This window comes from Caloenas nicobarica, chromosome 3, assembly GCF_036013445.1.
Source record: "Caloenas nicobarica isolate bCalNic1 chromosome 3, bCalNic1.hap1, whole genome shotgun sequence".
Taxonomy (NCBI): Eukaryota; Metazoa; Chordata; class Aves; order Columbiformes; family Columbidae; genus Caloenas; species Caloenas nicobarica.
Window position 1 is genome coordinate 58,973,715 of NC_088247.1, and position 24,591 is coordinate 58,998,305.

The 24,591-nt window shown below is 42.1% G+C and overlaps 1 long non-coding RNA gene across 1 annotated transcript; it reads left to right on the forward strand.

Moving 5' to 3' along the window:
- Nucleotides 1-2,499: 2,499 nt before the first annotated feature.
- On the forward strand, nt 2,500-22,052 carry LOC135987557 (uncharacterized). The gene is made up of 4 exons (XR_010606024.1): nt 2,500-2,589; nt 16,295-16,492; nt 19,485-19,679; nt 20,730-22,052. It is a non-coding gene; the product is annotated as an uncharacterized LOC135987557 (long non-coding RNA).
- The last annotated feature ends 2,539 nt before the right edge of the window (nt 22,053-24,591 follow it).

The window sequence follows — 24,591 nt, forward strand, 5'->3', positions numbered from 1 at the left end:
TGTATGAAAGAGCTTGTAAAATCTGGTAAAATAGGGGGAGAACCAATAAACTGGGATGGCTATTTCATGAGAGCGCAGGAAAGGTGGTTTGACTTTAGGGGTGTTGCAGTTTAAAAGGAAGTGAAGGTTAAGTGCAAGACCATAGTGGCAAAAGAACATGGGGACTGGCAAGAGGCTGAGTGTTATGAAGAAAGGAGATTGAGGAAGAGGAGGAGTGTGGCATAAACTGAAGCAGAAATGGCAAGAAAGGAGAATGCTGAAGAGAAAATCAGCAAACTGCAAAGCAGAAAAACATATGGAGGCGTGACTGAAGGAGTAGCCTGTGGCAGGTTTTATACCAGGGCCCATTGCAGTTCTGCCCGATGCCTAATTACCTTTTTACAGGGAAACATTAATGGGCTCCACAATTGACTCTTTTTCATTTTTACGGCTTTGGAAGTTGAAGTGTGGAAGGAAGCTGTAGAAGCAAATAGAAAGCTGGGATGTGCTACAGGTACATGAGAGAAGCCTGGACCACTGAGCAGTGCAATGGTGCAGGAGCAGTGGGTGGAAACCAGTATTTTCATTCCATAAAATGAAACATCTGCCAAATCAGACTTGCCCTATGACTGCATTTCTCATTTTACCTCCTCTCTGTCTTCCATTAAAGTGTACAGCTTTGGAGTACGTACTTTTTGGAGACTGGCTTAAAAAGGAAAACTGCATCTGTCCATTGTTTTGAGTGCTACCCTTTAAGCCTAATGAACTGGTTTGTTAAATTAATATAAAAATCATGCTTTAGACATAGCCTAGTTTTAAGCCTAGGCATGAAATGATTCTTTGCTGAAAATCAATAATGTTTTGGAATCTTTCTTTTCCTGCTGTGGCTCTTGCTGGTTTTTTTTCCAGGATGTCCTTGGAAACGCGAGCTCCAGATATATCATGAGACGGTCTGTGTTATGCGGCAGCTGCGTGTTTCAGAAAAAAATGCTCGAGGTGGCTGAATGTGCATGCAAACTTCTGGGTGCTCATCAGCACAGTTTCCAAATTTCCTTTTTGGTTGCTGATCGCTGATTAACAATGTGAAGCAGCACAAACAAGATAGATAGCTTTAACCACTAAAAATGCTCCTCTTCCGCTCTCACGGTCTCTTTAGACTAGAATTTTGTAAACAGCCAGATGCAGTTTTGCTTCCAGAGATCTCACAACCCAGATTTTGGTCCCAACTAGTTATTTCAGGCCAATTTAGACTCTACTGAAAGATGAATTTATAAGGAAAATGTTGACATATCCTGGCCTCTTGTATCACTGGTGGGAGCCACGATAATAATAATGATTTCCTTTAATAGTCTTTCATCAAATGTTCAAAGCTTTTTCTTTGGTGCAAACATCAAAAATGTGGACAATTTTGTTTTCCTAAGCTTGGACAACATCTGTGTTTCCACCATTTACGTGGGAATGCAGTACACCCTTTTCCAATTTTATTAAAAACCACCTTTTTGGCTAAAGTGTGTGCCATTGCAAGCACTTTCATTATGTCTTATGTATCTTGTTCTAGGAAGCTGGGGTCTGCCTGTATCATTTCTCCAGGACATTATTACTGTGAGGAGTGTAGATGAGAACTGTGTTTTTCCTCACAGAATGCCTTCAAGTTGCTTGCCTTCCTAACCTAGATATTGTAAGTGTTTCCAGGTATTTAAATGACTCTCCAGTGACAGTAATGTTTTACCGATACTTACGCTGCTTGTTGGCCCAAAGCAGAATTGATTTCAGAGGTGACTGCAGTGAGCTCTGACATCTGGAAAAAAGTTACACTGAACCCTGGCTGCAGTTTTGTTCTTTACCTTTTGGGACAAGCCTCTTGCATTTGATCTGGGTTGGAAATCTTCAAATCAGCTTTGGATGTACATGTGGAAAGATGGATATACGAGAAAATGCAGAAGGATCTCACTGTTTCCATTGTTGTGGTTTTTAAATTCTATTCGGTTGGAAGGAAGGCACCCATCTCATGTCAGGCTGAGAGAACGCTTGTCAGTGCAAGGTAAAAGTGACATCTTAAAATGTGTATCCATGTCCTATAGGCAAACAATGTGTTTGTAAAGCAGTCTTAAATGCCTGACAGGAATACCGAGGAAAGATTTGTGCTGGCTCATGGTATCCCACACACAGCAAGAAAGTGCTTTCCAAAAAAGGAACTAACTTCTTTCTGAGCAGGAGAAGGGTAAGAGTTCCTTACACTCCTCTCAGTTTTGCTTGCGTGTTTGTAAAAAGGATTGGCCTTGCTTACATGCCTCTCATCACAAATGGAAATAGGCAGGCCATCCGAGGGAGTGGTCTTATTGACATGGAAACTGTTTTACGTAAGAAGAGGAGGCTGGTCCAGCAAAGGTGTGGTTTTATTTACATCCGTGCTCTTTCCTTATGATTGGAGGGTGTCCGGAAGGTGTGGTCTCATTTACATCCTGCCTAGACTGCCTTTGGCTCGTCTGGATTCAACCCTTGCCCGTGGCTCTAAAAGGAAGGAACTACTGCAAGCAGAATAAAAACGACTGTGTGAAAAAAAAATGACTGTTTTCCACCTCTCTTTCTTCAGTGTATGCATTCCTGCTGGTATGTACCTGAAAAGGGAGGACCACGTTCCCAGGGAGAGGGTTTGTAGGTACGTGTATGTATGTTCATGTGTCTGTATGTATTTGTAATGCCAAGGTGAACATACCAGGTGTTGTGCTACTCTGGGTGTTGGAGGGTGCTAGAGCTGCTGTTTCTGAAAAAAAGGTCAGAAAAGCAAGTTCCTATTTGTTGGTTTTTTGGTGTTTTTTTTAAGGTGCATATGCAACATTTCAAAGGTGCTGCTGACAGCTCTGGAAGAACGCCTATGTTTATTATGTGTTTGTGTGACATATCATGTAGTCCCTTGCATCAAAGTGAAGCCAACGTAAACATGGTAGCAGTATTTTACACAATCGCTGAGCTGGAATAGAAGACCACAGTACAGAATATGCAGGGCAGTCAGGAATTGGCTACGCTACATGCAGTTGCCATGCAATGGTATGTCCCTTCCTCAACATGTATACAATGTATATTCAACTGTAGGGGCTACTGGGCCTTATGGTCAGGAAGCAATTCAGCTGTTAATGGCCTCTATCTGCATTAACTTTGGGATGCAGGTAAATTTTTAGCAGAAAGTGGACCGGGGGAACTCCTTGCATGTGGATTGCAAAGCATCCAGAAAGCCTTCAAGCCTCTGTTGACTTGGTTGGATTAAATTTACTGTGATTAGTCCTTCCCTATTTTTCTTTTTCCAGCCATGGCTGATCAGGCACCATCTTTGTGAATTCCAGACAATAAGAAAAGATGAAGGCAGAAGAGATAGTTTGCTGATTTAAAAAAAAAAATGTTTTCTAAGAAGGAAATTAAAGTATCTTGAGTCTACAGCAGGTTGATGATTGGTCCAGATGCACATACATGAGCACCAATGTTGTTTTCACTGAGAACAGAGCTATCATGTTGCTTTGGTTGTGAGTGGAAGGTGACCAGAGAGTCGCTTTGACGTGAAGCTCTGATTTGTGACTGTGTCCAAAAGCAATGAACGCTGAAAAGAACAGCCACCAACGTGCTGGGACTGGCTGCCCCTGCCATGTCTGGGATTACTTTGCTGCAACATGCTGTTGTGCAGTGCAAGAACAAGGCACTTCCAAGAAGGGAGCCTTGGGTGGGGATGTGCAGGTCGCGGTCCCTTTAATTCTTCTCACTGCTGCCTGTGCTTCCTCTGATTATACTGTAACTCATGGTAAACATCTAGGCATGACAGCCTAAAGATACTAACATTTTCAAGTTAGAGTCAGAACACTTTCTCAATTTTAGATACCTCTGAAAGCCTTATAGACACCTGGCAATGAGCCACTTCTCCTTTGCCTGCAAAAGCTTGGTGAAACTGGAAGTCTAGCTATCTACCACACTCTGGTTTATGAGATGAAAGTTAATAAAATATTTTATTCTTTTCTGCAACCAAGGCAAGCTGAGGTGCACAAAAATAAGTGAATGCCAGTCCACCGCAGGAGGAAGAAAAGTGTCTGGCTTTGTGTCCCTCATTGCAGAAAGGCAGGAGAACCAGAAAGTTTGTCACTGGGATCCCTTGCACATACTCTGAGTCTGGAGCTGAAATTTTTAAGCTACACATATGTATTGCACAACTTCTGAAGACAGGTCCTCCAGATGATGTAAACCAAGTGAGTGACACATGCTAAGGACACCAATGTACATTTACCTTTTTACACCTGAGAAGCTGACTGGTCTGAACTGCCATTGCAGAAGCTGTGAAAGTCAGCCTGGGCGGTGTGCTGTGCTGTTCTGCTTGTCCAGAGCCAAACTAGGCTGTTTAAATAACGCTTGTGAATCTCTACACTGCCCTGCATTCATGGCTGAAACTGCACTAAGACACATATGCCTCATTTTTTAAATTGACGTAGGTTCCAAAACACAAGGGTGCCTTATAAAATTTTCTGGCTTCCTGATCTTCCTCTCCTCCTTGAACTTCCCTCCTCAGGCTTACCTTCCCTCCTTCAACCCCAGCATTGTGCCCAAGCAAACACTTTGGTTAGATCTACGTGGGCAAGTGAAGGTGTCTGCCTCCAATGGCAGCTTTCTGGTAGACGTCGAACAGCTGTTCCCCATGTCCCAAAGGATGTGACAGCCCTTTATTTGCTGTGCATGCACCAAAATATATTGTTTCTCCTGTCAGAAGAAAAGATGGAAAGCTTATAACTTAAGGAAAAAGGGATCTAAGGGAGATAAGAGTGTAAGAGACATTGCTGCAGTTCTATATTTGGAATCGGTTACGTATATGTGTGGTAACCCAAATGATGGGTGGACTGCACTTTTGCATTACCATAATTACATTTCCTTTCATAGCAAGGGTTAGGGATGCATCCAGACATTGCAGAACACATCAGTAGATTTAGTGTGGCTTACTCAGTCTCCATTTATCAGACTATGTCCCAATTATGTTACATTTAGGAAACAGAATAATTTTCTGGTTATAGCACACAAAATTTGTGGCATTCTAATCCTAGTCACCCTGCTGTATGACCTTGGAGAAGTTGTTTTACTTCTCTTTGATGGTAAAGAATTAACTCACCCCGTGGATGGATTTTAATACCATGCTAAGTTTAAAAAAAATCTGAAGCTAAAGTTAGCCTTCTAAATCCGTATTTAGGGACTAAATGGGGCAATTTGTTTTCCACGATCCTGAGCACCCAGTAACTGTCTTCCACCGAGGCCAACTAGAGATTTTGGGTGTTCAGCAGTCCGAAACATGAAGAAAGAGTGAAAGCATCTGCTTGTGGGAAGATGAGGAGAAGCTCACTGATGTGGTGTGGTAAGTCAGGGACAGTCGTCTGTCTTTCCTGGGTGGTTGTCACACTGACAGCAGTGGGGAGATGTGGGTGGGATTAATCTTGCTAATTTTACCATCTATAAGTGGGATGTCTGCCTTAGGCTGGTTGTTCAAGATCTTTCCAGTGGATCCCTTGGTTCAGTGGATCTGGAGCAGCTCTCAATGGGGACAGATGAACAACCCCCAGTGTGTCATCCTGCCCATCTATCTGGAGGTGTGATGTGTTATCCTCCAGAGATACTCAGCTCTGTCCATTCAGTAAAGCGCTTCACAAATGCTTAGACAGTTTGCTTGGGCTCTGCCGATTGTAAAGTCAGTGGGTGACTCATGGTGTGTTAGGTAAGTCCAAGAGTGTGGCAGAGCTGCTCATAGCTGTGGAGAGCAGTGAAACCCCATCACAGGCCTAAGGAGTTTGGTTGTGAAAGCTATGGACAAGTGAAAGTGGAGAGAAATAGTTGAGTCTTGCAAGGAAAAGGAAATATAAACCTGACTGTAGTAGTTGAAAACCTATTCTGTATTGATGGCATGGTTTGTTTCCACTGGAGAGCTTTGTTCTTCTGGGCAGTGTTTGAGGAGGAAGATTAATTTTCCCACGGGAGAAATAAGCTTTGAATAAGTCAGCTAAAATGGATTGTTATGTGCACCACACATCTATAGGAGAAACAGAAGACGTTTACATGCTCCCTGAGGAGGAACCATGACAAGCAGACAATTAACCAATTCCCCTGGATCCCGAGATTTAAAGAACCACGTAATGGCTTAATTGAGTTGAGTTGCTGAGAGTGCGGCACTGTGCTGAGATTCGTGCTGTGAAGTGCGCGATTCCCAGAGGCATCCATCAGGTTTTAAAGAATTGACTTTCCATGCTAATTGACCCAGATGTGCTTGATTTTACCTCACAATCTCCACATTCAATTACTGGTAAAGAGAAGGGAATGAGAAAAAAGGACTCCATTTGTCTCATGTACTATATTAAAAGGAACCTTTCCTCAAGCAACATTTTGTAGTGCTGAACAAATTGTTCAGCTTGAACTGGAGTGGCATTTATTCCATTTATTTTTTTTTATTTCCTGAGTGACTGAGCACGTATTTTGCAAGGACTAGAGAATGTTCATTAAGCCTGCTTGGCAAAGGAAGAACAGGCATCACCACTAGAAGAATGAGGACGGTACAGATGGATGGATAGTGTCTGACCTGTCTGACCAGGCAGGGCTGAGCAGCACAGCGTGGGGGCTGAGCACTCTTATGGCTTCATCCACCTGAACGATCAGTAAATGAATAAATTAAGAAAAAAAATCACAGTTTAACTATTTTTATCTTCAAAACGGCAAGGATCCAAGTTTGAGGAATAGGCTTTGCAATCTGAATTAGCAGCTGAACTCTTCCATGTACCAGGCCAGTAGGCACCTCATTTTGGCAAGCTATGGTCACCTTTTATGTGTGTGTAAACATCCCTAGAGCACGCAGAGTAATTAGTGTAAGACTGATGTTCCCAGTGTGTTCTGTGTTTGCAAAACCCCGGGTTTTGTTCCTTGTCAGTTCACAAGCCTTATTTAATTTACAAATCAAGTATCTTTGTGTGGTAGGGCCTGAGTCCACCTCTCTAGATACATTCCTGGAACACCACAGGAGGCTTTCTTAGGTAAGGAAGCTACTCTCTACCTGGTTAGTGGTTTCAAGCTTACCTCGAACAGCACCAGCAAGAGGCATGTCAAGGAGCTTTTGTACATTCACATTCAAACAGGCTGTGTACCACTGAAATTAGAGGAGTTAATCTGAGTTTGCACCATTGTTAGGGGAGCAGAATTTAGCCCCTAATGCTTGTGACTAGCCATATTTTGTACCAACCAGTCAAGTTATGGAGCTCTGCTGTGAAAGGAAAGTGTTCAAGGAGTTTACTTCGTTGTTAAAATTTGTATGCCATATATGGTCAGTTCGGGTTTTTTTTGCTGCTGTGTTTGTTTTTTGTTTTTTGGGGTTTTTTTGGTGGCTTTTTTTTTGTTTTGTGTGGTGTTTTTTTTTTACTTAAGAAGGCTCTCCTCCAAACTGCTGAATCATATTGCAACCCTAGACCTGGTGATTTTTCAGAATTTGAATCATAGCTGAGCTCTCTAGATATCAAGCTGTGAAGCCACACGTGGGCTCAGCAGTTTGGCAGCCACTGAGTACAGCTTTGGCAGTATCGTATTCACAGTCCAGATGTTGGATGATTCAGCCACAGTGTACGGCATGGTAGAATAGAGCAACAACGTGACTGAAAATTACTGTTTACTCTTCTTAATTTAAATACCATGGTTTGTACTGTTCTTGATGATTTAGCCTGGATATTATGAACCAGTCTGCTTTAGATCCGTATCCCATCCTAGAAGAAAGTCTCATGCAACAACCTCACATGCAGTGTGAAACCTGTTCTGGAGGCTTTGCTCTTGCATTCTTCCTGCCAAGGTCCCATGTGAGAAGCTGTCCCAGTTAGGCCCACTTATGAAGTCATTTAGTGATATATTCAGGATTAAGAAAAAACATTACAGAATCGTGGAATAGTTGGGGTTGGAAGAGACCTTCAAAGGTCATCTAGTCTAACCCTCCTGCAATGAGCAGGAACATCTTCAACTAGATCAGGTTGCTCAGAGCCCCGTCCAGCCTGGCCTGGAATGTTTCCAGGGGTGGGGCATCTACCACCTCTCTGTACCAGTGTGTCACCACCCTCACTGTAAAAAATTTCTTCCTCATGTCCAGCCTGAATCTCCCTTCTATTAGTGTAAAACCATTACCCTTTGTCCTGTTGTAAGACACCTTTCTAAAAAGTCTGTCACCATCTTTCTTACAGGCTCCTTTTAAGTACTGAAAGGCTGCAATAAGGTCTCCCTGGAGCTTTCTCTTCTCCAGACTGAACAGCCCCAACTCTCTCAGCCTGCCCTCATAGGAGACATGTTCCAGCCCTCTGATCGTTTTTGTTGCCCTCCTCTGGACCCTCTCCAACAGGTACATGTTTTTCCTGTACTAGAGGGCTCCAGAGCTGGGTGCAGGACCCCAGGTGGGGTCTCACCAGATCAGAGCAGAGGGGCAGAATCACCTCCCTCGACCCGCTGGCCACACTCCTTTTGGCGTAGCCCAAGCTCCTTCTGATGCAGCCCAATAGTCCTGTGGCACTAGAAATAAGAAAGTCAGAGCAGTATCTGAGATTTGTAAATGAATATGATCATGCTTTGTCTTAATGTTCTGCTTTGCCCTTACAAGCTATAGTGATTAATGCCATAGCAATAATTAGGAGAGATAGAGACAATCTCCGTTAAAGCAGGATTCTTCTTCAAAGCTGTTCTTCTGCAGACTCACTCACTTGTTGAGCTCCTTCCTGCATGTGCTTCATTTTAAATAATGTCCTATATTCAAGCAATTGTTTTGACCATGCTTGTGCACATGATATGAGAAACTAAGGAGAGTCTTGACAGTTCAGTTTGTATATCAATACTTCTTTATGAGTAAGATACTTAGCCTGTGAAAAAAGCTACTGTTGTTTCGCAGGGCATTTAAAAGAAAGATCTTTATTTTTTCACAGTGAACACTAAATCTGGAAAGGAATAAGCAATTGATCACCTAGGACAAATTATTTTCTTATGTCTGCAGAAAATACACTGACAAAATTTTGTTGTTTTGTTTTGTTTTGGTTTTTTTCTTTTTGAGAATGACTGTGAGACACATAGCAGCAAATTGTTCATTGATTTGATCTGATTTATTTCAGCTAAATCCTGAACTGGAGACCTAGACAGAAATGAAAATAGGGAACATGTATAAAGAGCACTTATACAATGCAAGAAGGTTCCTGTGAAATTATGGCTACAGAAGTTTCATCCTTCAGGCAGGAGTGATGATTCCCCTGTTGCATTAAAACTGCACCTTGAAGCTACTGTATCTGACAGTTTTCTTCCCTTGCCAACCAGTAAACTGAGCCATTTTGTGGGAAGAAGTAGCACTGGAGCTGAGGAGGAGTTGTGCTGGAGTAGGAGATGCTGCATAGGTGAGCAGGAGGCAACTTTTGTGTGCCAGTCCTGGTGCTGAGCAGATAGACAGGAGGCTCAAAGGGGAATATTGTCCCTGAAGGAAGAAGGGGTTTAGGGACAGGGAGAAGGGATGCATGTTGGAAGAAAAAGGCTTCTTGGGGTCTATGACATGGAAGAGTGACTAGTTCTGTTGTCTTGGTGTGGAGAAGACTCTTAAAAGAAAATGAGAAGAGCAGCAGAAAAATATGATGTAACCAAGACTAACACTAACAAAGCAGCTTTTATGATGCGTGTTACTTATTATTTCTGCCCTGTGTAGGAGCCCAGCAAAGAATGAATGAAATCCCTGAAGATAGTCTCAGTAGTTGACTCACACATTATTGTGGTTCTAGTTTTGACAGAAGAAGTTCAGGTCAGAGATTGACTGGTATGTTGACAGTTTACTCTGAGTTTAATAATGCACAATACAAACATTTTGCTTTTCCACAGTCAAAAATAATGCTCCCAGGAAGAAGTCACAGAAAAATGCTCGTGGTAATTATATGCAAATGAAATCTATTCCGTGAGTTTTATTAAGAGAATTGAAAAGAAACTAGAGGAAGCTTAAAAGCAGAGGGTTTTGTTTCTTGGGAAGCAAGACAACCGTAATGGAAGTGGATGCTTACATGGAATACAGGACTTACCACTTAAAACATCCAAACAGCAATGCAGCAAAAGTCTTGCTGTGTTCCTGGAATTATGAGATATACATGAAATGCTTCTAAAATGCTTAAATTAGTCAAAGACTTAGTCATACCGAGTGCAAAGAAATCCATATGCTAAATCATCTCTGCCTAGATTCTAAGCTATTAAGTGTCTTAGATACTGTTAATCCTATCCTGCATTTTATTTCTACAGCATAATATTCTTATACTAGAGGTATCAGACACCTTGCCTCAAATGTTTCATGATACACAATTCCAGCAGATTTATGCGTGTGCTTACAGACAGGTGACATCACCTTTTACTGTGTCAGAAGGGGAAATGCTAACTGTCCTTATACAGACACTCTGTGTCATTTTATAGGTGGCAGAAAAGACAATGCTCTTGTTCAAATGTGGAGTTCAGAAACAACAGGAACACGTTACATGGTGTGTATCGAAATGTCAAGTCTTCACACATCTCAAGTGGAATCCCCAAGAATAGCCTCACTTTCTTCAGTGCAATGGCTGGGGGTGTTGCACCAGGTACAACACAGGATTTACCAAGAAACTTTAGTCTCTAAGTAATAATTGCCAAGTACTAGCCAGATACCTCAATTCAAATACTGTTCAAAGGGAGAAACAAATCCTAGAATAATTTCTCATCTTCGAATTCCAAGCCCCACAGTATGTTTGGAAGAAAACCAGACACAGCTAAACAATGGAGAACTATACAGAAGCCTTAGAAACCTGTGAATTAACAATCCCTGAATTAACAACCAAATAAAGAAATTGGTTTTGTTACCTCAAGGCAAGAAACATACAGTGTGTACTGAACAGGCTTAGCTGTGGAGTGGAATTGAAATGCCACAGGGGTTTTCATCCTGGCAGGGAGGAGAGCTAGTACAAAGCTGGGAGGGGATAATTAAAATTCTTCAGTCCATGGTATAATACATGAAGAAAGAAACATTTCTTAGGAGATATATTGTATCAGTGGTTGCTATATATATCTTATGTATGTATTTCTTGAAATGAGCTAGTGGTTTTCTCACTGCTCGTATGTAGCACAGAACAATTATTCACTGATTTACCCTGTGATTGTTGGGACCTTACTTGTTCCTTGGTTTCATTTTTGCTGTATAAGAACAAAATCTAAAGTATTTGGTTTGGGTTGCTTTCTTAAACCCACAGTTTAATTGGTTTCTCCCTTCTATTACCAGAAAAATATAAGAGGTACCTTTTTTTTTAGTGCTTGAATCTGAGAAAACCTTGGTTGTCCCAACCCCTCATAATCACCCAGTGAGATCTTACCAAGCTTATGGTTTTGTTTTCCTTAATGCTTGGACTCACTAGAAGAAGGTTTTGAATAACAGATGCATGCATTTCTTCAAGAATGGAATATAGGTAAAGAAATTGAGGAGTGGCAAGTTTACATTCAGTGAGATCAGAGTCCCTGTAGGACCGAATGGAAAAATGATGGCTAGGAAAATAAAAAGAACAAGAAGGTTTAAAACAGTTGAGGCAGGCATTAACTTTTCTAATCCACTGAGAAGGATGAGTGTATTTCCTGGATCTGTGTTCCCCCATCCACGAAGCCAGAAAATAAACTTCACAGTTTAATTTCTAGGAGCATGGAATGGTTTCCAAAGAACATTATTATCTGGGAAATAGATTTTCTTTTTCAAAGTACACATTCTAGCTGTACTAGACCTAAAGAACTTGCCTGGCAAGCACATTATTTTCTTTTACATTGGTATTGCAAGAATTAGTTCAAAGAGGTTTTTTTCTGTACTAGTTCTGTTTCTGTAGGCCCTGCAGGAAGATGGTTGTTGGCTGTTTTCCAGTATATTCATGGCAAAATAGCCTTTTCAAGAAAATGAAATCAAGAGCTTTCTCCTCTCTCCCTGCTAGAATACTTGTCCCAAGGAAGAGGATATAACTTCAAAGGAAAATGAAATGCTGGTTTGTAAGTAGATAATGAAAACACAGATAAAATCCTAGATGCTATTACACTTTGCTTAGCCTCTTCGTCTCCCCACAAAAGCAGTGGGTTTACCTACATTGTTTGTGACTTCTCAGTGGAAAAGAGTAGGAATTGTATTCTCTGTTCTATTTTAATGTCAGCTGGCAATCAGCTTCAGGACAGCATTCATTAATTATTCTATGTACTTGAGAACAGCAAACCTTTTTTCCATGTAGAGACCTATAGTGCTTGTTGTAGTGCTGGATCTCTGGGATTGGTAGGAAAGTTGGTTTTCCAGATGGTATTTGTGAAAAGCTTTAAGCCATAAGTACAAATGAATCAAGCAACACCGCAAAGAAGGGAGACAGCATAAAGTCTTTTATTTGTATTCAGAGAACCTATTTATCTACTGCTGACTGTATCACCATTGTGCATGAGTAGTGCGGTGGATGAGTACCACCATGATGCACAGATGAGTATAACCATCATGCACAGATGATGAGTATCACCCTCATGGTTTCTAGGCACAGATTTACTCTTTTGCCTGTTTCCCCTCCTTTCTACCTGCACCACTGGCACAGGAGCACTCGCTGCTCAGATCGTGTGAGGCTTGCCCTGTTCTCCTGCCTAATACCTCTTGTAGCTGCGTGCAGCCTTTCATGTCTGCTTCGGCTTGGAGTTGTGGGTCTGCTGGGAAGGAAATCCAGCCACGAGACACTTTAAGTAGCAGTTTGATCTTTGTCAGTGAGATCGACTCAATTTAGACACGTACTGTTGAGAGGTCAGATCCAGACTGGAATATGTTAAGGGCTGTCAGAACATTGTAAGCAGGAAGGGCAGACATTGCAGCCACCAAGTGTTTGATTCCAGCAGAGAGTCTCATAAATAGGGATGTTTAATAGACCGTGGAGAAGTTAAAAGGAAGGATTAGACAACTGGTCGGGTCAAGTGCACTTAAGTAATCATAAATGCATAGGGTAGTGCTGTAATTAAAAATGCTCCTGCACTGCCTTGGTTGGCCTTGGCATTGGAGCCATGCCTGGTACAGGCATAACTTCGGTTCTAAGGGGCTTCTATAATTGGTCCAAATCATATGAAAGCCTTCAAACTTGTACATATGGTTAAACTTAAAAAGACAGGGTATGAGAAAATACCCTAATCATTCAGACTCTTGAATAAACAAATTTAACTACTCTGTACTCTGCAATGAAACTATTTGTGATAGCTGTCTGGAAAGCAAAACTTTGCAAAAAAAATTTTCCATTCGTATTTTATCATGTTCAAAAGAGACTATTTTTAATGAGTATTTTTATTAAATGTGTTACCTGAAGAGCCTTGATAATGTTTATCAGAAGCACTTTGATACTGAATGTCTGTAAAAAGCATAAGCAACTTTTGGGCTTTTTTTAAATAAAAAGGCATTTTTTGGTTAAAAAAAAAATTCTCTTGACTATTTTTACTATCTCCAGCAAACACAGAGTTATGCAACTGCATTAAATGCTTAAAATAATATTTCCAATGCACACTTTGCTTGTTACGTTAATGGAGTGCTTTCTTATACATCAGGCCAGAATCACATGATGAAATTTGAACTGATTGCTTTAGGCTTTCATTCTCTTTGATTACTTATTTGGGTCAGGCATTTAGAAAGAAGATAAATCTCATATAAAAAAATATTGACCTTCTCATGAAAATACATTTTTAAACAGCTACGAGAGTTGCTGCTCTGTGCTTTGTGATGTGCTTCTTGCTATATTCAAGTTCAGATTTACTTGTATTTTTTAAGGGACAGGAAGTTGACAGATGCCCTCCTCACACCAGCAATGGAAATGTGTGAGCCTGAGGTCTGTAACTGCTGGAGAGAAAGAAGAAGCAGGAAAGGGCTGCCTGCTAATAAAAGGATTATTCAGAACATGATACTTATGTGACCCAAAATAGCACTTCTGTTTCTCTCATATTATATTTCTTGTATTTGGCATACAAAAATTCAGCTGGGATCCTGGCTTCTTAAAAACCCTTTTTACATGGAAAGAGAAGTGATCTTTCTTCCTTAAATGTCCTGGCCTCTCTTGCTCCTGATACAAATTTCAGACATGTGGAGTGGAAGAAAATAGTTTATCATGCCACCTTAACAATGGTTTTCAGGAAACCGAAGTTAGGACTGGATCTGGCTTTTATATGGAAACTGGTGGAGCTACAGTGGAGCCTGTTGAGCAGCAATAAAACTGAGGAAGATTAACTAACACTGTACTACTAAGAATTTTTTAAATGCCTTTTTAATACCTTTTTCCAGCAAAGGCAAATGGCCACTGACGAAATCAGAGACTGCATTGGACAACCACAGTTGAAATGCCTCACCAGGACAGCAGGTGCTGGAAAGGATTACAGGAGAGGGAGATGGTAGAGTTGCCCTCTCAGAGTCTTTGTAGGCAGCACCTTCAGGTGTTTCGAACAAACGTCTTCTAGGCCATAGGCACAGAGAGAAAGACAAGGAGATGCAGGTTTGGTAACACTTGGGAACTCGTTTGCCAGATGTCAGTAGTGGCATTTCAGGTATTTTAACATGAAGCTCTCAGGTGACTTGTGAAAACCTGGAGTCCCATTTCTCTGCATAGACGATGAAGACCCATTTTTCAAATTGCCAGTATAATGTGCAGAGAGCATTTGTTCCTATATTCTATCTCTGAAGGGGGTATGTGCTTTTAGTACCATATATTCTGAGACTGGGCAAAGCATGAGAGCAAAATCATGAAGAGCTGTATTTCTACCACGTTCTTAGTAAGATAATAGGGAGTCTCACAGGGGATAGATGTAAGCAGATTTGTTACTTATTTTCTTAACGTTATTTTTTGTGTTTTGCCCACTCTGAACTGTGCAGGCAGGGAAACTAAAAAGTTGCCTTTCATCTTAAATTATTTTGCACGCCACTGAGAGTACACCCCCTGTGCCTTTTCATTCCTATAGAAACACTTCATAGAATCATAGAATAGTTTGAGCTGGAAGGGACCTTCAAAGGTCATCTAGTCCAACCCCTTGCAATGAACAGGGACATCTTCAACTAGATCAAGTTGCTCAGAGCCCCGTCCAGCCTGGCCTTGAATGTCTGCAGGGATGGGGCATCTACCAGCTCTCTGGCAACACGAGTTTGCACAGCACCAAGAACAGCAAGGCCTTTCTCTGTGACAATAATTTCAAGCAATGAGTTCCTAAAAGTGGTTTGTCGTGCAAAAGCAGATCTGTTCTCCAGAAGTGATACCCTGGTCTCCACTGGGAGGAAGCCAACAAGTTGCTCAGCACCTAGCAGGCATGGCGGGGGTGAGTCCTTACAAGCACTCTCCTGCTAGTTCCTTTGGCCAAACCACCTCCTTTCTCCCAAGCAGATGCCACCAAAGACGTAGTAGGGAAGGCTGGAGCTGTTGGCTTCTCCAGTGGGGCCAAGCCCTCTCCCTTGCAAGCAATGGAGCTGCTGCTTCGCCCCACACACTGTTGGAAGGTGGGTGCCAGAGGCTATGCCATGCAGCAAGCGCTGGCAGCTGGAGGCAAAGTGCCAGGGAAAGGCTGTGAATCATGTGGTCTCCAGGCAAATGTTCAAGCAAGGGTTAAAATGGCTTGACAGCTTACCCAATAGAAAACAGAGGTTTTTTCCACAGTCACTTCTCAGCCTTGGATATACAGTCTCTAGTTACTGGAGGGATTCAGAGCTGGCACAGGCAGTCTCCTAAGTATTAGGCTGCCCTGTGTGCTTGGCACCAAATTCAGACAATTTTGAGAACAGTTCAGATCTTCTCGAGGGCTTTTTTTTGTTGTTGTTTTGGGTTGGTTTTTTTTTGGTATTTCTTTCCGTAAGAAAACAGTTCTATTTTTAGGACTTGGCCCAAATTGTTGAACCTGGTGGCTTGAGTTTTACTGTTGTTGTTTTTCCTCTTTTCCATCAAAATGAAGTGGTTCTGGCTGATCTGAGCTGAGCAATCCTGCTGCTTCTCTTAAAGTTATACTCGAGGAGGTTTTGTGAGTGCATGGGTGCATATGTGTGCATGGAAAGTTTCTCTCCATTTCAGGAATAAAAGGGGTCTTTGCTTCCTCCAGATCTATACTGTGTGCTTGTAAATGTCTCTATTAAGATTGATTTTGTGGAACACTGTGAAGGGAGGCTGGCCTAAAATATGCTATGTCATTGAAGTGAATTTTGTATTTGAAGCTCCTCTCCCCAGTCTCTTCTGTTTTCCTTCTTGCTGAAATTGTATACTACTGTGTTTTAATGGCTAATGTTTGTCTTCAGCCCACATAGATACCAGAGCACACTGTATTTGTCACCTGTGGAAAATCAGCCAGTGTAACAAACCGATGACCAGAGACTGAAGCCAAGTATCCCTATCCCCTATCCCCTTTGACTACAGCACATATATAGACACTGCATACCCAAGTTAACTTCTGGATAAAGGCAATATTGCTGCCTCTGCGTGGTGCTGTGCTTCAGGTAATTAGCTTTTTTTTTGCTATGCTGCTTCCGGGGCCCAAGGGATTAAGATTAACATGGAGGTACTCCGTACACTACACATGGTGTATAAATTGCCGCTTCCTCTCCCTTTGTCTGAAAGAGTCTGTCCTCCTGTTGCACAGGGTGTCTGAGCAGGCGACAGGGCCCATTCCTGTTAGTGGCTGGTTTGGGAGCTTTCCAAAGAAATAAGGAAGGGCAGTGCCCATTTCTCCTAATTTTGGAGGGCCAAGGTGAGCAGCAGTCAGCCACTACCCATGTAACTCTGAATGTCGACCAGACCACTGTCCTGGGGTCATTTTTGCAAACATGGCTGGACACCTCTGCTCTGTGTTGCAATTTAGACTGTTTTCCTAGATACTGGGGCTTTGGTTTGAAGAGGGGAAGGTGCCTTCCAATAACTCTGAGTACAACACGTGGGCCATTGAGGACAGAGTTAAAAGCTGTGCCTGTCCTCAAGGTTGCCCTGTTTGCTGGTTGGTGAGGCTCCCTAGTCAGTGTCAGTCTCAGCAGCTCACGGGATGGATGCAATTCCCTGTAGCCACCCCCTGTGCAGAGCCTGGTAGCAGAAGCCCAGCATTGCAGGGCTGGAGACTGGCTTCCGAAACACCAGGCATCCCCACAGTGCCCAATCTGGGTCACTTTCTGGATGTAAACTTTTGCTCCTGCTAATGAGTATAGGCATAAGACCTTCCTTCCAGGACTTAAGGGCATCCAAAAGATCTCAGGCTATTTTTTAAACATTTGAGTGCTCTCATCAAAACCATGACAAATTGCCAAATGATTCTCAACAGTTCCCAAATGTAAGTCTAGCCCCAGGTCTTAAATCCTATGGAAAAAAAGGCATTTGTATGGAGTTTAGCATTTCCTGGGTCAGAAGTATCCCAGATTCTTTCTGCCTCTGGCCCTAGCTTCCAGAAGTTCAGAAATGTGTGAAGCTCAAAGCAAGTCTTATTTTCCCCTGATTTCCATTTTGCTCTCCTTAGATCATCATGGCATTTTTTTCTTGTATCAGCTTGAATTTAATAGACATTCAAGAAACATTCATTCTGTTGTTTTTCTTTTTTTTTACCCTAACTTGCTTGCCAACACTCTTAACAATGCAATATGCACCTAGCTAAGAAACTTAGATGAATTATTATACACTAGAAAGTACATTTTTCAAACGAGTGGAGGTGTTAGCTTCAGTTTTCTACGCAAATTCTCATATATGTAATTACATTCTGTCTACTGCATTCCTCTGCCACCTCAATTGGATATGGTGTTCTTCCTCAGTTTGTGCCCTGCACTTTTCCTTGCATTATCAAGTACTGTTAAATATTTGTTGTCCACCATCCCAGCAGTGACTTTAATATAGAGCCACTGGAAAAATTGGTAGCATATTTTGTGGTATTTACCATCAAAAATACTTGTTAGTCCAAAATTTTCAGAGTAAGATGTGTTTTTAACCATGGCTAAGTAGTACAATACTTGTGACATAAGTCAGCAACACAATTAACTACAGTTGCTTTTAAATTAGGAATGTTTGATGGTGACTTGGGTACACAGAATCATAGAATCATAGAGTGGTTTGGGTTGGAAAGGACCTTAAAGATCATCTAGTTCCAACCCTCCTGCCATAGGCTCAGAGCCCTGTCCAACTTGGCCTTGAACACCTCCAGGGATGGGGCATCCACAACTTCTCTGGGCAGGCTGTTGCAGTACCTCAGCACCCTCCTGGTGAAGAATGCAGCAATTTAAGAGGATTACTGGGGGTCATCTGTACTGATACCTTCAAACTGTGACCACTGTCTTACAATGGAAGCTGACAAGTTATGTTCGTGGGTGAATTAGAGTGTGTCTCCTGTGAGCAGAGGAATAAAATGATCAGGACCATCCAGCCCACAGCAAAAATCTGGAGAGAGGAGATAAGGGCTGTTCTTTTGGTGTGTTCACAGTAGGTATGAGCTGTTCACAGTGGTTGAAACAGCCTGGTACATGACAACTATAATAGCTAATTCCAGGGAACTTTTCCACTACTCTCTGATAATCAGAGCATTTCACAGCTCCCTGCCAGAAGTAAGAGTCTTTTTTACCCCACATTTCAGCACATTCATTCAGTAGTGGCAGAATTGGGACCCGTGAAACTAGTGTTAGAATGCTAATTTCTGCTTTCCTTCAATTTCACCATATTACAGAAAAAAAACCCCAAACCTTAATTTGCATGGTCCTTTTTCTGGGAACTCTCAGCCTTTAATGCATTCAGTGTAACAAACTAAAACCACTGCTACTTTCTTCCACAAAAATTATGCCAGTAAAGGAAGGGACCCCAAGTCTGAACCATCCAAACTTTTAAAAGGAAATAGAATTTAGATGGGTTTTGACTAAAAAATTTCATTGCCTCTAAATATTAAAGTCTGCCTGCTACCAGCTCAGCTGCCAGGTGGTGGATACTTACAGATACTACAGCCCTCCTGATTGTTTTCCTTGCTGCTGCTTCTTTTTTCCTGAGCTCATATTCTTCTTTTTTACCAGAGCTCATATTGACCATCTCCATACACTAATGGCTTCAGAAACCAATCTGAGCAACAGTTTTTGAACTGGGAGACAGAATATTTTTCTTAAGTGCATATTCAATTCAGAAATGTTTATGACTCTTTTGCTTAGTCTATTTGATTTACAAATATTATCTATTCTGCTACTTTGAACTGAGCAGGACAAATGTTCTGCTACTTGGAATATTTTCATGTACTTAAAGAATGCAGGAAAAACAAGGAAAAATATCATAAAGAATTTTTTTTGTTTGTTTTCTTGAGTTGCCCCATAAGTCTCACACAGCAAACATTCTGAGTTTGTAAAGTTGCTAAGCTTCATCTACATGTCTCCAGTTTTTTAGTATTCTTTGAAAGATGTTTGCACTAGCGGATTTCACAAGTATGTTGCTTCACAATTGCTTCATGTCTCATAAATCAAATGTCTTTTCAATTTCTCTCAGCTGGGAGTTGTGGATGAAAGAAATGTCCTGTAACTACCATTGTTTCTTGCTCAACAAACACCTGGAAAGAGATACTATTTGTTTTGTGAAGGAAGGTTGTTTCAATCAAGAAGCCAAGGAATAGCTCTCACTTCTTGTTGTTTTTTGCTTTGAGTGCTGCTGAGAAGAATATTCACTTTTTTGGGGACCGAAAGTGTAAGTATTGTATTGTCCTTTTTACTGCTTATTTTTTCCTGGTAGGCTCGGTCTGTTTTGGTTCAGTTGAATGTTTATATGCATACAGATGGACGCTGGCAGTCTCTCATCAGATTTGAATTCAAGAAGGAGTAAGTCCTGTACTCTCCAAGTTTTTTGCTTTCCTTTCCAGAAGAAACCTGAGAAAACAAGGTCTTCAGCCTCTCATCACACTGCTGAAAGTCCCTGAGGCTGTGGAGCACACAGGCAGCAGACAGGAGGTTCCTCATTCTCTTGACATTTCATCAGGAGTGGAAATGTCAATAAAGGTGTATGTAGGAAGCAGTAGAATGAGCAGTGGTTTAACAGAAATACATGATGTAAATCTATGAAGACCCCATTCCTACAAGGAGACAGTGGTGTTGTGATCGCCAGTGTGATTAGCAGAAAGAATCATAAGGCTGTTGTCCCAGTGACAAAATCATAGCACTACTTGGTTAGCACACATGGAGCTTGTGCCACTGCATTGGGAGAGGATACTGGGCTGTTGGCCGTCAGTCATAGGGTGTTGGGAACATCCCTGCCTCTGTTGTGGCTGTCAGCCTTGACACCAGCAGTGACACCAGCAGGCCTGGTCAGGGGACGTGAGGAAGTTGGAGAGTAAGGGGAGAGGTTGAGGCAGGACTTCCAGAGGTGTCTGTACAGTCCCGCTGGTGTGTGGCTGTCACTTAAACCTGCTGAAGTGCTCTGTGTGTTTTCACAGGATCATAGAATATTTTGGGTTGGAAGTGACCTTCAAAGGTCATCTAGTCCAACCCCCCTGCAATGAGCAGGGACATCTTCGACTAGATCGGGTTGTTCAAAGCCCCATCCAGCCTGACCTTGAATGCCTCCAGGGACGGGGCATCAACCACCTCTCCGGGCAACCTGTGCCAGTGTTTCACCACACTCATTGTAAAAAAGTTCTTCTTTGTATCTAGTCTGAATCTCCTATCTTTTAGTTTAAAAGCTTTACCCCTTGTCCTATCACAACAGGCCCTGATAAAAAGTCTGTCCCCATCTTTCTTATAGGCTCCTCTGAAGTACCGAAAGGCCACAAGAAGGTCTCCCCAGACCCTCCTCTTCTCCAGACTGAACAACCCCAACTCTCTCAGCCTGTTCTCATAGGAGAGGTGTTCCAGCCCTCTGATCATCTTGGTGGCCTCCTCTGGACCCTCTCCAACAGGCCCATGTCTTTCCTGTACTGAGGACCCCAGAGCTGGTTGCAGTACTCCAGGTGGGGGGTCTCACCAGTGTGGAGTAGGGGGGCAGAATCACCTCCCTTGATGTGCTCACCGTGCTGCCCTTTGCTTGGCAGCAATGAACATTTCCCCTTTGTACAAAGAGGGGAAAGATTAACTTGAAATTTTGGAAGAAAAAAGTAATTATTTCATCTAATAAATAAAGGTCCTGTAGGTGACTGAGAGGTTCCCTTGCCATGCTGGTCTCCCTCACTGCAGAGGAGGGAGGAGAAAGTGGGTTCATGGGGTGAGCTTGGCTAATACCAGAAAAGAAAAATTCTCTGTGGTCTTCCAAAAAAAGAGAAGAAAGAAAATCCCATACCATGAGGCATTTTTTTTTCTTCTACTGCATTATAAAGGAGAATCTAGATACACTTTAAATCTAAACCAAATAGTGGATCTGATTCTTAATGTAATTCAACTCTTTGAACAGACAGGGCACTTCATGCAACACCGATAGTTATTCTTCAGGCATCAGTGGGCCTCTGTAGGGGTTTGACCTGGACATGCTCGATTACCTGGTATCCTAAGAGCTGCTGTTCCACTGACATCTGGGTGAAGACAAATGTTTCAGAAGCAGCGGTCTGTCTGCGCACACACGTGGCTACCTGAGTGCAGCTATATGGCCATTGGCTCAGTGGTGACCCTGGAGCTCTGAAATGCTGCCCTTGCATTAGGCTCAGCTTTCAAGAGCTCATTTGACTACCAGGTGTCACAGCACATGGGAGATGCAAGGCCAGCCCACTCTGCTCACAGGGAGGCTTACATGGAAGGCGCTAAGCACCATTGCTATATGGGTTTTCTCAAGGCAAGAGGAGCCTTCTCCTGGCCCAACAAGCCTCCTGCAGGACAATACCTCAATTTCGTTGCACAAAGTTGCTCTTGTATAGGCAGATCAAGACCTTAGCCTCCTTGTGCTTTTCTGAGGTCTGTGCTTTTCAGTCCACATGCGGCATTAGTTGCTTTCTATCTCCCCTTTCACAGACATTTAGATACATGTCTTGTAGTGGAGCTGTTTTTCCAAGAAATCATTCTCCTTTTAAAATATATTTCACTGCAATCTAAAAAGCCAGACGAGCCTAGGTTTTATTAGAATTACTGGCTATCAGATGAGACCTGATAAAGAGAATTGACTTGATAATGGAAAGAATTTTTTTTTTTTAAAAAAAGATCATTTTACAAGATGAAGACTAGGGGTGGGGAGGGAGGGGAGAATTAAGTTTAGGCCTTAATTCCTCCATGCTCAACAGCCTCATTTACAGGAAGAATACAACAAATCTCTTGTTTTTGCAGCATAAGGGCTTTATACAGGTAAACATGTTGAGAATGTTGCCTGTAGTGTTTGCCCAGCTAGACCATAAAGAATTCCTGTGAGCGGGGGTAGTGAGAGCCATTGCGCAGCCCTGGCGAGCTCTGCTTTCCTCCTGCCTCCATCTGCCGCCATGCCAGGGAGGGAGGCCGCTGGAGTCATACTATTCCTGTGAAGCCATCCAGCACATTTATTCTGAGTACAGACACAGTGGTCTTCCATTTTGCAATTACAGAAACAAGGATATCCTGTTGAGCTTTCTCGCTTTCCTCCCTTCCCCACTGCCACCGCTTGGTATGGCTGTAGGGAATATAAATGGAACAGGAAATTTGACCACGTCCAGGATCAATGTCATTAAAGACAAGTCTTGTTTTAAAATCTAATTTTATATAACTGCTCCGTTATATAATATGCTTTTGTTTGTCGTCTTGATTTTTATCGAGGTAGTGTACATTCCCCTGGACCTTTTCATGAAGGAATGTTTATACCTGTGGGCAAGCGCTAATGGCAGTGAAAGGCTTGCATTCATGGGAACAGCATTTAGCAATTCATGGTTGCCAAGGTAAGCAGCAAAGGCATGCCCTCTGCCACTCCACTGCGTCTAAAAGAAACAGTCTCTAAGGTAACAGGCTAGCACCCCTTGAGGCCAAAAATCTTTAGCTTTTTAGAGAGAAAAACACATTAAATAATACCAAGAAAAGCATTTTTTTTTGTCCAGGCATTTTTTCTTCACAACAGAAGAGGGGCTCAAAGTGTTCTATTTTTGGTTCCGCAGAGGAATTTAATTCAGATGCTGCCCAGTGCTTTGTGCACTCAACACCCCTTTGACAGTTTAGTTTCAGGGGCACATAGGACTAATGAGCCAAGGCAGGACTGCAGTTGGAGGCTGGCGTCTCCCAGGCCTGTGACTGTTGTTCAAGTGAATAGGCAATTTCCCTGATTAGCTTGGAATTTGCAGCATTATCTGGATGATTATTTGGCATGAGCCCTTTTTCCAAGATCACAGTCAATGTGGGAGATTGAGTCACCTGAAGAAAAGGTCTGCAGAGGGAGCACTTGCTAGATTCTGTTTGTGATGGGAGAGTGGGCTTCTGGATTCCATCTTGCTCTGCAGACGCTTGCCAACCTCTTTTATATTACTGTAGCAAAGGGGAGAAGTAGCTGAGTCATCACATTTTCCCAGTTCAAGATCTTAATTAGGAGAAGAAGCAAACAGTAGAGGGTTGTTTTTGAAACTGAATTCTAACAAAAAGTAAAATGCAACATCCAGATCACCTTTCTGCTAATGTTGATACACCAGGGACCCGTTGCATGCAGAGGACAATTTGTCTACGTTGTCATCTGCAGGACATTCATATGACTCTAACACCAAATGATACATTTTTTGGATGTGGAGAAAAGCAAAAGAAGCATTTTCTGGAATATTTTTTTTTTCTAAATGACTCAAGCTACTACAATTGCTTGACAATTACAAAGTGACAATTCATGGAGTGTAACCGAGTAATACAGGACCTGCTGGCTGTAATATGTCTTTCGCATCTGGTGGAGTTCCTGCAGTTCCTGGAGTAGTTACAAAGGGGAGATGCCTCCTGGAACCCTTTTGCAACGTGTTGAACAGGCTTGAATCTGACATTAGAACGTTTTCACTCAGAATAGAGGCAGACTGATAAGCAGAGCTTGCTGTATCTTCAGGTGTGCAACACATGCCTCACGTTTCAGTGAGTCTTCGGGAATAAACCTCTTCTTATTGAACAGACTTATAACAGTGCTGGGGGATAATTATTTGCCTTCTTTCAGTCTGACAGAAAGGATATACCCTGAGTGCATTCAAAGAAAGGACGTACATCACCAACAATTTTCTTCTCCACTTACTTTCACTTCATGTTGTACATACTAGAGTAATTATGGAATAACTGTGGGCTTTCTAATGGTTAGAAGCATAATAACACAAATAACATTAAGTTAATTAGTTATGTCATCCACCCTAGAAACACCCGCAATGTGACAATTTGTTGTTAGGCAAGCTAAGAAGTACACAAATACTCCTTTTAAGTTCAGCACCTTGTTGTGCCCATATTTTGGTACAGCATATGTTCACATCCTGTTATGCAAGAGAAATCCTGTTCCATTTGAGACACAGATTGTCTGGGGCTCACTATATAAGAAACAATTTGGTATTTGTTCCTTGCACATCTTGCTCTTTATTCACATCTTAGATGCATACCTGGACTTAAATTTAACTTCGGGTAGGATGAAGACATGTAGCTGTCAGAGCAATTTGTGAGAAATGGCCTGTTTTCTGGGGAAGAGTCTGCAGGCACCTGAGCAGCCAACACAAAACTGT